Source organism: Phasianus colchicus, chromosome 30, assembly GCF_987193195.1.
Source record: "Phasianus colchicus chromosome 30, bPhaCol1.hap1.1, whole genome shotgun sequence".
NCBI lineage: Eukaryota > Metazoa > Chordata > Aves > Galliformes > Phasianidae > Phasianus > Phasianus colchicus.
Window position 1 is genome coordinate 908,407 of NC_143465.1, and position 12,263 is coordinate 920,669.

Genomic DNA, 12,263 nt, shown 5'->3' on the forward strand with positions numbered 1-12,263 from the left:
AGGTATGGGGACATGGGGGGACATGGGGGATATGGGGGTGTTGGGTTCCGGCACTGCGGTGTTGGGGGTCTGAATGTGTGGGGCAGGATGGACGGCGTTGGGTTACGGGGGCTGAGATGCGTGGGGCGGGATGTGGGGCGCTGGGTTCCCAGTGGGGCTGTGGGACCCATAGGGCAGGTTGTGGGGTGTTGGGTTCCCAATGGGGCTGTGGGACCCATAGGGCAGGTTTTGGGGTGCTGGGTTTCTCAGTGGGGCTGGGACCCATAGGGCAGGTTGTGGAGGGTCAGGACCCATAGGGTGCGCCGTGGGGAGTTGGCTTTCAGTGGGGCTGGAACAGACAGGGCGGGCTGTAGGGTGCCGGGTTCCAAGGCAGAAGGTCCGCTGGTGGCTCCGTGGGAAACCCCAAAAGCGGGGGGCAGGAGGTTCCCAGGTGGCACCTGTAAAGCTGTGGCAAACCCCACAAGTGTGGGGCAGGGGGACCCCCGTGAGCCCGTAGGGAAACCTGAAAGTGTGGGGCGGGAGCTGCCCGAGTCACCCCTGTGAACCCATGGCGAACCCCACAGATGTGGGGCAGCGCAGCTGCGAGAGACCCCCGTGAACCCACAGCGAAACCCATAAGTGTGGGGCAGATGATCCCCGAGTGACAGCACTGAGTCCACAGCCAGCCCCATAAGTGTGGGGCAGCACGGCCCCAGCTGATGGCCGTGAGCCCATAGGGAACCCCGCGCTTGTGGGGCAGCGGCTCCACAAGTGACCCCATAAGCCATGGCAAACCCCACAAGTGTGGGGCAGCAACTCCTCAACAGACCCCGCTGACCCCATAGGGAACCCCATAAGTGTGGGGCAGAAGGTCTTCAGTTGACCCCGGCGAGCTCAGGGCAAACCCCAAAAGTGTGGGGCAGGAGGGCCCCCAGTGACCCCCGATATCCCGCCCAGCATCTCCCAGTATCCATTCCAGTATCTCCCAACATCTCCCCAGTATCTCCCAGTATCCCCCCCCCAACGTCTCCCAGTATCTCCCAGTATCCCCCAGTATCTCCCAGTATTCCCCCCAACATCTCCCCAGTATCTCCCAGTATCCCCCCCCAACGTCTCCCAGTATCTCCCAGTATCCCCCAGTATCTCCCAGTATTCCCCCCAACGTCTCCCAGTATCTCCCAGTATCCCACTCCAGTATCTCCCAACATCTCCCAGTATCCCCCCCAACGTCTCCCAGTATCTCCCAGTATCCCCCTCCAGTGCCCCCAGTCATCCTCCCAGTATCCCCCCCCAGTATCCCCGGTCCCCCCAGCCATCCTCCCATTACCACCACATCTCTCCCAGTCCCCCCCCCAAACCGCCCCACTTTGAAGCCCCCCCCATTTTCGGGGCGGTTCCTGCGGGGCGCTGGGCGGAGCGGGGATCCCCCCGTAGGTGTGGACCCGCCCCCCCCCAGCCCCTCCCAACCCCCCCCACCCCCATCCCCCCCCCAGTGACTCACGGCGGCTCCGCGGCAACGCGACCCAAACAGCGCCGCGCCCCAGGAGCCCGCGGGGGGGGGCGGCTCCGGAGGCCGCCGTGAGTCACAGCGCCCTGCTGGGGGGGGAAGGGAAGGGGGGTCCGAGATCCGAAACTCAGCGGCGGGGCTCGGGGGGATGGGGGGGAAAGATGTGGGGTGGGATGTTAATGGGGTGTGGGGGATGTGGGTGGGATATGGGGTGGGATGTGGGGGGATGTTAATGGGGTGTGGGGTGGGATGGTGATGGGATGTGGAGGATATGGGGTGGGATATGGGTGGGATGTGGGGTCAGATATGGGGTGGGATGTGGGGTGGGATATGGGTTGGATGTGGGGTGAGATGGGGGGTGGGGGATATGGGTGGGATGTGGGGTCAAATATGGGGTGGGATGTTGATGGGATGTGGAGGATATGGGGTTGGATGTGGGGTGAGATGGGGGGTGGGATGTTAATGGGGTGTGGGGGATATGGGGTGGGATATGGGTGGGATGTGGGGTGGGATATGGGTTGGATGTGGGGTGAGATGGGGGGTGGGATGTTAATGGGGTGTGGGGGATATGGGTGGGATGTGGGGTGAGATGTTGATGGGATGCGGGGTGAGATATTAATAGGATGTGGGGGATATGGGGTGGCATATGGGTGGGATGTGGGGTGGGATGTGGGGGATGTGGGTGGGATATGGGTGTGGTCTGGGGTGGGATGTTAATGGGGTTTGGGGGATATGGGGTGGGATATGCGGTGGGATGTGGGGTGGGATGTGGGGTGTTGATGTGGGGTGGGATGTTAATGGGATGTGGGGGATATGGGGTGGGATGTGGGTGGGATGTGGGGTGGTTGGGGTGGGATGTGGGGCAAGATGTGGTTCAGGGTACGGGTGGGATTTGGGGTGGGATTTGGGGTGGTTGGGGCGGGATGTGGGGCGGGATTTGGGGTGGGCTGTGGGGCAGTTGGGGTCTGTGCTGCCCGTGGAGCTGCCCCATCCCTTTGCGCCCCACATCGGACCCCACATCCCACCCACATCCCCCTTAGGACCCCCACATCCGCCCTATATCTCCCCATAACCCCCATATCCCCCCCAAATTCTCCTTAGGGCCCCAAATCCACCCTATGGCCCCCCCAGAACCCCTCAAATCCCCCCGCCGTCCCCCAACCCCCCGCCTCTTGCCCCACATCCCACCTCGATCCCCTACATCTCCCCGAAGCCCCACTATCCACCCCAAATCCCATTTAGGGCCCCTCAAACCACAACTAGGACCCCCAAATCCTCCCCAGGAGCCCCTTAGGACCCCTTGAACCCCAAACCCAAATGGGATTTCAAATTCCAACACATTCACCCCAAACCCAAATGGGGTTTTTCACCTGCCAACATATTCACCCCAAATCCAAATGGGGTTTCCCACTCCAACACAGTTACCCCAAATCCAAGTCAGGTTTTGCCATTCCGATCCATTCACCCCAAATCCCATTGGGATTTCCCACCCTGGCACAGATACCCCAAATCTAAGTAAGGTTTTCTCTTTCCAACTCATTCACCCCAACCCCAAATGGGGTTTTCCAACCTATTCAACTCAAACCCCAATGGGATTTCCCACTCCAACACATTCACCCCAAATCCAAATTGGGATTTCCCTTTTCCAATGTCTTCACCCCAAATCCAAATGGGGTTTTTCTCCTCCCGATGAATTCACCCCAATCCCAAATGGGATTTTCCTTTTCAAATGCACTCACCCCAAATCCAACAGGGATTTTCCCATTCCAACGCATTCACCCCAAACCCGAATGGGGTTTTTCTCCTCCCGATGGATTCACCCCAAATCCAGAAGGATTTCCCATTTCCACACATTCCCCCAAACCCAAATGGGGTTTCCCTCCCCCGGCCCCATTTGCGGTGCTGTGTGCAGGGCTCTTAATGAGCCGACAGTCCTTAATGGGATTGAATTGCTTCGTTATGGGCGGTAATTACAGCCGTCGGGCAATTAGCGCCGCAATTAACGCAATTAACGCAGCTCTGCCGGCTGCAGGGCTGAGCGGGGATGCGACCCCATGGGCTCCACTATGGGCGGCGGACCCACACTGACCCTACAGCCCTGACCCTACAGCCCTGACCCTACAACCCTGACCCTATAATCCCAACCCTGACCCTATAATCCCAACCCTGACCCTATAATCCCAACCCTGACCCTATGACCCCGACCTGACCCTGTAACCCCAACCCTGACCCCACAATCCTGACCTGACCCTGTAACCCCAACTCTGACCCCACAATCCTGACCCTACAACCCTGACCCTATAACCCAACCCTGACCCTATAACCCCAACCGTGACTCTACAATCTTGACCCTATAACCCCGACCTGAACCTATATAACCCCAACCCTGGCCCTACAATCCCGACCCTATGACCCAACCCTGTCCCTATAACCCCAACCCTGACCCTGTGACCTCAACCCTGTCCCTGTGACCCCAACCCTGACCCTATAACCCCAACTCTGATCCTGTAACCCTGACCCTATAACTGTGACCCTGTAACCTCAACCCTGACCCTCTAATCCCAATCCTGACCCTGTAACTCCAAACATGACCCTATAATGCCAACCCTAACCCTATAACCCCAATCCTGACCCTGTGACCCCAACTCTGACCCTACAACCCCAACTCTGATCCTGTAACCCTGACCCTATAACTGTGACCCTGTAACCTCAACCCTGACCCTCTAATCCCAATCCTGACCCTGTAACTCCAAACATGACCCTATAATCCCAACCCTAACCCTATAACCCCAATCCTGACTCTGTGACCCCAACTTTGACCCTACAACCCCAACCCTGACCTTGTGACCCTGACCCTATAACCCTAACCCCAACCCCAACCCTGACCCTATGAAACTTACCCTGACCCAAGCCCTATAACCCCAACACTGACCCTATAACCCTAACCCTAACCCTAGTCCTAATCCTAACCTTAATCCTGACCCTATAACATAACCTAACCATGACCCTGACCCTAACCCTACAACCCTGATCCCATAACCCTAACCTTGACCCTCACCCTATAACTCCAATCCTAACCCTGACCCTATAACCCTAATCCTAGCTTTGACCATGACCCTGACACTGACTCTGACCCTATAACCCTGACCCTATAACCCCAACTCTAACCCTGACCCCAACCCCAACCAACCCTGATCCTAACTCTGACCCTATAACCTAACCCTAACCCTTACCCTGACCCTATAACCCCAACCCTCACCCTGTGACCCTAACCCTAACCTGACCCTGACACAGATCCTAACCCCAAGCAGCCTTGACCCTATAACTCTAACCCACACCGTATCCCTGTCCCTATAACTCTAACCCCATAACTCTGATCCTATAAATCAATCTCAACCCCTACCCTAAACCCAACACCAATCCTAAAATGAAACCTGACCCTAACACTCTAACCCTGACCCCAACCCTAACACTGACCCCATAACTCTAACCCTGACCCTGACCCCATAACTCTAACCCTGACGCTGACCCCATAACTCTAACCCAGACCCTGACCCCATAACTCTAACCCTGACCCCATAACTCTAACCCTGACGCTGACCCCATAACTCTAACCCAGACCCTGACCCCATAACTCTAACCCTGACCCTGACCCCATAACTCTAACCCTGACCCTGACCCCATAACTCTAACCCTGACCCCATAACTCTAACCCTGACGCTGACCCCATAACTCTAACCCAGACCCTGACCCCATAACTCTAACCCAGACCCTGACCCCATAACTCTAACCCTGACCCCATAACTCTAACCCTGACGCTGACCCCATAACCCTGACCCTGAGGAGTTTTCTCAGCGGGTTTGGGGTCTATGGGGTGGGTTTCTTAAAGGGTTTTGTGCCCATAGGACTTTTCCCAATGGGGTTTGGGCACTATGGGATTTTTCTCAGTGGGTTTGGGGTCTGTAGGATTTTTCTGAGTGGCTTTGGGGTCTTTCAAAGTTTTATTGAATGGGTTTGGGGTCCATGAGGGTTTTGGGTTTTTCAGTGGGTTTTGGGCCCCGTGGGGGTTTTCTCAATACATTTGGGTCAGTAGGATTTTTCCCAATAGGATTTGGGTCTGCAGAACTTTTTCCACGAGTTCTGAGTCTATGGGAACTTCCTTGGCGGATTTTGTGCCCGCAGGAGTTTTCTCAATGGGGTTTGTGGGAGTTTTCTCAATGGGTTGTGGGTCCATAGGAGTTTTCTCAATGGGGTTCTGGAGCCCTGTGGGAAATTTCTCAATGGGTTTTGGGTCTGTAGAAGTTTCTCAATGGGGTTTTGGGTCTATAGGAGTTTTTTTCAATGGGGTTTGGGGCCCTATGGGAGTTTTCTCAATGGCTTTGGGTCTATAGAAGTTTTCTCTGTGGGGTTTTGGGTCCATAGGAGTTTTCTCATTGGGGTTTGGGGCCATATGGGAGTTTTCTGACTGGGTTTTACTCCGTAGGAGCTTTTTCAGTGGGGTCTTGGGCCCATAGGAGTTTTCTCAATGGGGTTTTGGGGCCCATAGGAGTTTTCCCATTGGAGTTTGGGGCCCTATGGGAGTTTTCTCAATGGGTTTTGGTCCATAGGAGCTTTTTTAATGGGGTTTTGTGTCCATAGGAGTTTTCCCTATGGGGTTTTGGGGCCCTATGGGAAATTTCTCAATGGGGTTTTGGGTCCATAGGAGTTTTCTCAATGGGTTTTTGGGACCCTATGGGAGTTTTTTCAATGGGGTTTTGTGTCCATAGGAGTTTTCTCAATGGGGTTCTGGAGTCCTATGGGAAATTTCTCAATGGGTTTTGGGTCTGTAGAAGTTTTCTCAGTGGGGTTTTGTGTCTATAGGAGTTTTCTTCAATGGGGTTTGGGGCCCTACGGGAGTTTTCCCAGTGGGGTTTTGGGTCCATAGGAGTTTTCCCAATGGAGTTTGGGGCCCTATGGGAGTTTTCTCAATGGCTTTGGGTCTATGGGAGTTTTTTCAATGGGGTTTTGGGACCCTATAGGAAATTTCTCAATGAGGTTTTGGGTCCATAGGAGTTTTCCCAATGGGGTTTTGGGACCCTATAGGAAATTTCTCAATGGGTTCTGGGTCCACAGGAGCTTTTTCGATGGGGTTTGGGGCCCTATGGGAGTTTCCTCAATGGCTTTGGGTTTATGGGAGTTTTCCCTATGGGGTTTTGGGCCCTATGGGATTTTTCTCCGTGGCTTTTGCGTCCACAGGAGTTTTTTCAATGGGGTTTTGTGTCCACAGGAGTTTTTTTCAATGGGTTCTGGGTCCACAGGAGCTTTTTCGACGGGGTTTTGTGTCTATAGGAGTTTTTTCAATGGGATTTTGGGGTCCATAGGAGTTTTCTCAATGGATTTTGCGTCCACAGGAGTTTTTTCAGTGGGTTCTGGGTCCACAGGATCTTTTTCGAAGGGGATTTTGGGGCCCTACGGGTCTTTTCTCAATGGATTTTGCGTCCATAGGAGCTTTTTCAATGGGGTTTTGTGTCTATAGGAGTTTTTTCAATGGGATTTTGGGGTCCATAGGAGTTTTGTCAGTGGATTTTGTGTCCACAGGATTTTTTTCAGTGGGTTCTGGGTCCACAGGATCTTTTTCGACGGGGATTTTGGGGCCCTACAGGTCTTTTCTCAATGGATTTTGTGTCCACAGGAGTTTTTTCAATGGGTTTTGGGTCTGCAGGATCTTTTTCAATGGGGTTTTGGGGCCCTACGGGAGTTTTCTCAATGGATTTTGCATCCACAGGAGTTTTTTCAATGGGTTCTGGGTCCACAGGAGCTTCTTCGACGGGGTTTGGGGGCCCTAGGGAAGTTTTCTCCCTGCCTTTCGTCTGTCAGCGGCTCCGTGCAGCACCGAGGAGTCGCAGCGCCGCGGCTTTGCGGTCCGCCCGGCGCTCGGCTCCGTCCTGCGCTCCCGTTGCAGCGCTGTTTGTTTGCCCGTTGCTCGGCGCTCCGCTCCTCTGTGGTTTCCCGTCCTCCGAGGCGGTTATTTTGGGATTATAATTAGTGTTTTTTTTTTCCTGTTGTTATTGGGGAGATCCCAACCTCCGGCCGGCGCTGACGCGGAGCTGACGGCAGCGCTACGAACGGCGCTGGGAAGGAGGGGAAATGGGGGGGGGGTGGAAACGGGGGGCGGCCCGACGGAGGGAGCGGCAGCGGCACCGCGTGGCCATCGAGAGCCGCACGGGGAGCCAACGAGCCCAGGTTGTGATCGCGTGGTGCTGTGATGTGTCGCGATCCTCCCAACCCGACCGTGCGGTTCTGTGAACTACGGGGTCCCTTCCATCCCACCCTGCTGAGATCCCGTGCTTCTGTGATCTATGGGGTCCCTTCCAACCCAATGATGTGATTCTGTGATCTATGGGGTCCCTTCCAACCCAACGATGTGATTCTGTGATCTATGGGGTCCCTTCCAACCCAATGATGTGATTTTGTGATCTATGGGGTCCCTTCCAACCCGACCGTGTGGTTCTGTGATCTATGGGGTCCCTTCCATCCCACCCATGCAGGGATCCTATGGTTCTGTGATCTGTAAGGTCCCTCCCAGTCCAACCAGGTGATTCTGTGAACTATGGGATCCCTTCCATCCCACCCATGCTGAGATCCCATGGTTCTGTGATCTATAAGGTCCCTTCCAACCCAACGATGTGATTCTGTGATCCATAGGGTCCCTTCCAACCTCACCACTCCACCCTGTGCTCCCGCAGTTCTGTGATCTGCGGGGCTCTTCCCAGCATAACTGTGTGATTCTGAGATCTATAGGGCTCCTCCAACCCTCCCATGCTGTGATCCCATGATTCTGTAATCTGTAGGGCCCCTCCCATGCAGGGATCCTGTGGTTCTGTGACCTATAGGGTCCCTTCCAACCCAACGATGTGATTCTGTGATCTATAGGGTCCCTCCAACCCACACATGCAGGGCTCCTATGGTTCTGTGATCTATAAGGTCCCTTCCAACTGAACGATGTGATTCCGTGATCTGTAGGGCCCCTCCAACCATGCAAGGTGAGATCCCATGGTTCTGTAGTTTATAGGGACCCTCCAACCCATGCATGCTGAGATCCCATGCTTCTGTGATCTATAGGGCCTCTCCCCACCCAACCATGTGATTCTGTGATCCATAGGGTCCCTTCCAGCACATCCAAGTTGTGATCCCATGGTTTTATGATCTGTAGGGCCCCACAGAACCCAACAGTGTGATCCTGAGATCTATAGGGCTCCTCCAAACCACCATGCAGGGATCCCATGGTTCTGTGATCTATAAGGTGCCTTCCAACCCAACTGTGTGATTCTCTGAACTATGGGGTCCCTTCCATCCCACCCATGTTGTGATCCCATGGTTCTGTGATCCATAGGGTCCCTCTAACCCTCCCATGCAGGGATCCTGTGGTTCTGTGATCTATAAGGTCCCTTCCAACCCGATGATGTGATTCTGTGATCTATAGGGTCCCTCTGGCCATGCAAGCTCAGATCCCATGGTTCTGTGATCTATAGGGCCGCTCCAACTGTCCCATGCAAGGATCCAATGGTTCTGTGATTTATAGAGTCCCTCCAACCATGCGAGCTGTGATCCCATGGATCTGTGATCTATTGGGTCCCTTCCAACCCCACTACTCTGTGATCCCATGGATCTGTGATCTATAGGGCCTCTCCCAACCCAACCATGCGATTCTGTGACCCATAGGGTCCCTTCCAACACACCCAGGTTGTGATCCCATGGTTTTATGATCTGTAGGGCCCCTCCAAACCCAGCAGTGTGATTCTGTGATCTATAGGGTCCCTTCCCATCCACCCATACTGCAATTCCATGGTTCTAGGATCTATAGTGCCCCTCCCAACCCAACCGTGTGATTCTGTGAACTGTGGGGTCCCTTCCATCCCACCCCTGCTGTGATCCCACGGTTCTGTGATCTCCAGGGCCCCTCCAACCCCACGATGTGATTCCGTGATCTGTAGGGTCCCTTCCCACCCAACCACCCCGTGATCCCGTGGTTCGGTGACCTATGGGGGCCCCTCCCAACCCGACCGTGTGGTTCTGTGGTCTCTATTCTGTTGGCCCCATTCCAACCCACAGCTCCCGATGCCAGGAGGGACACAGAGAAAGCTGAGGTGCTCAGAGTCTTCTTTGCTGCATTCACAGAATCACAGAATTGCCAGGGTTGGAAGGGATCCCAAGGATGATGAATCTCCAACCCCCTGCCACACGCAGGGCCACCAACCTTCCCACCTAATGCCAGCCCAGGCTGCCCAGGGCCCCATCCAACCTGGCCCTGAACACCTCCAGGGATGGACGGGGCATCCACAGCCTCTGGGCAGCTGTTCCAGCACCTCACCACTCTCACAGCAAACAACTTCCCTCTGACGTCCAACCTACATTTTCCCTCCCTCAACTTAAAACCATTTCCCCTCATCCTGCTCTCATCTCCCCTTCCCAAGAGCTGACTCCCCTCCTGTTTTTGGGCTCCCTTTAGTACTGCAGGCTGCAATGATTCACCCCGCAGCTTCTCTGCTCCATGCTGAACAAGCCCAGCTCCCTCAGCCTGTCCTCACAGTGGAGGTGCTGCAGCCCCTGCTCATCTCTGTGGCTCCTCTGGCCCCTCTCCAACAGCTCCCTGTCCTTCTTGTGCTGGGGGCTCCACACTTGGAAGCAGTGCTGCAGGTGGGGCCTCACAGGAGCAGAGCAGAGGGGAACAATCCCCTGCCTGTCCCTGCTGCCACCCCTCTGCTGCTGGAGCCCAGGATCCCATTTGCTTTCCTTACTGGCGAAGGCTCTGCCTGCAGCACCCGAACTGCAGAGAGCAGAGGTAGGAACAGGGAGAAGCAACGATCTGCCCTCTGTAAGCAAAGGTGAGCTCTGAAAGCTCCTACAGAAGCTGAAGGTGCACACAGCTGTGGGACCACCGAGATCCCTCCGTGGGTTTGGGTGGAGCTGTGGGTGATGCTGCCACGCTGCTCTCCATCTTCTTCAGAAGGTGGCGGCATTTGGGAGAGGTTCTGACCGGCTGGAAAAGGGGACACACAGCCCCCGTTCCCAGGAAGGGGGAAAAGAGGGGGTGAGAGGGGGGGAAACTGCAGAGCAAAGGTTTCCCCTCTGTGCCTGTGGGACGGTGGGGCACACCGTGCTGAGGGGTGATGGAAAAGAAGGATGGGGTGCTTGGTGGTAACCAGCACAGCTTTGAGGAGGGTTGGGGGCTGTGGGTCGGTGAAAAAGGGCGGCCCGGATCCTGCCTTGCATCGGGAGAAGCGCGGCCAGCAGGGCTGCGGGGGGGGGGGGGGGGGAGGTTCTGCCCCTCTGCTCTCCTGAGCGCCCCCTGGGAGAAACACGTCCAGGTCTGAGCCCCTGTCAGCAGGAACGGAGCTGTTGGAGCACCGGGGAGGTGAGCAGAGGTCGGAGCAGCTCCAAAACAGGGACGGGCTGAGAGCTGGGGCTGTGCAGCCTGGGGAAGGGAAGGCTCCGGGGGTCCTTTCTGCCCTGCCAGGACCTGGGGGGAGACGGGAAAGCTGGGAAGGACTTTTTACAAGGGCAGGTAGCGACAGGATAAGGGGAGATGGCTTTGAGCTGGAAGAGGGGAGGTTGAGAGTGGATGTTAGGAAGGAATTCTTCACTGTGAGGCTGGGGAGAGGCTGGGACGGGTCACCGGGGGGGCTGTGGGTGTCCCCTCCCCAGGGCAATGAGGCTCTGAGCAGCCCGGTGTGCTGGGAGCCGGCCCTGCTGGCAGTGGGGCTGCAGCGAGGCGATTTATAGAGTCTTTAACAACCCAAACTGTGCTGCGATTCGGTGATGCTGCGATCTCCAGGGTCCCTTCGACCCAATCGTGCCATGACCCCACGGCCGTGTCCCCACAGCCTTAGCGCAGCCCTGGGGAGGGGGGCGACCCCTTTTCCCCCCCGGGCCATAGAAGCGGAACGGAGCAGCCCAACGCACTGCCCGGCGCCGCCCCCCCCCCCCCCATCCCACCTGCGCTCCTCCCAGCATCCAACCCCCCCCAGCCTTCCCAGCACCCGGCGCCCGGATCTCATTGCTCCCGAGGCAGAGAGCCAGGCGATGTAGGGGCAGCAGGCAGCGGGCCCACGGCCGGCCGCAGGTTTGGGTCTGACGGCAGCGCAGGTTTGGGTCTGAAAGCAGAGCAGGTTTGGGTCTGACGGCAGCGCAGGTTTGGGTCTGACGGCAGCGCAGGTTTGGGTCTGACGGCAGCGCAGGTTTGGGTCTGATGGCAGCGCAGGTTTGGGTCTGATGACAGAGCAGGTTTGGGTCTGACGGCAGCGGCCGCGGGCAGCGCCAGCGCTTCTCTGGTTTCCAGAAACCGGAGCTCCGGGGGCTCCGCCCGGCCCGGCACCCGGCAGACGTGGCACGGCGGGGATGGCACAGCGCCCGGCAGCCCCACAGCACCGCCGGCCCTCACCCCATAGCGGTGCCCGCAGCACCGCCGGCCCTCACCCCATAGCGGTTCCCTTGGTGCCCGCAGCATCACCCAGCGCTCACCCCATGGAATTCTCCTTGTTATCTGGTCCCATTCCGGCGCAGCCCCGCATCCCGGTCTCCGCGTTCAAGACAATCTCGAAGCCTTACACCAGGTGGCTCCTCTCTGCTCGCTGAGGATCCGGCCCCTCGCCCGGCCCTGAAACGATCCCGACCCCCCCCTTGCTTTGTTATTAAATCAAATCCATCTGGCCTGCACCGTGACGCTTGTTATTCGAGATCCCTCTCGAGCAGGGCTGGGATTAGCTGCCGGCCATGGGGGGATTCTCCCTCCCCCTCC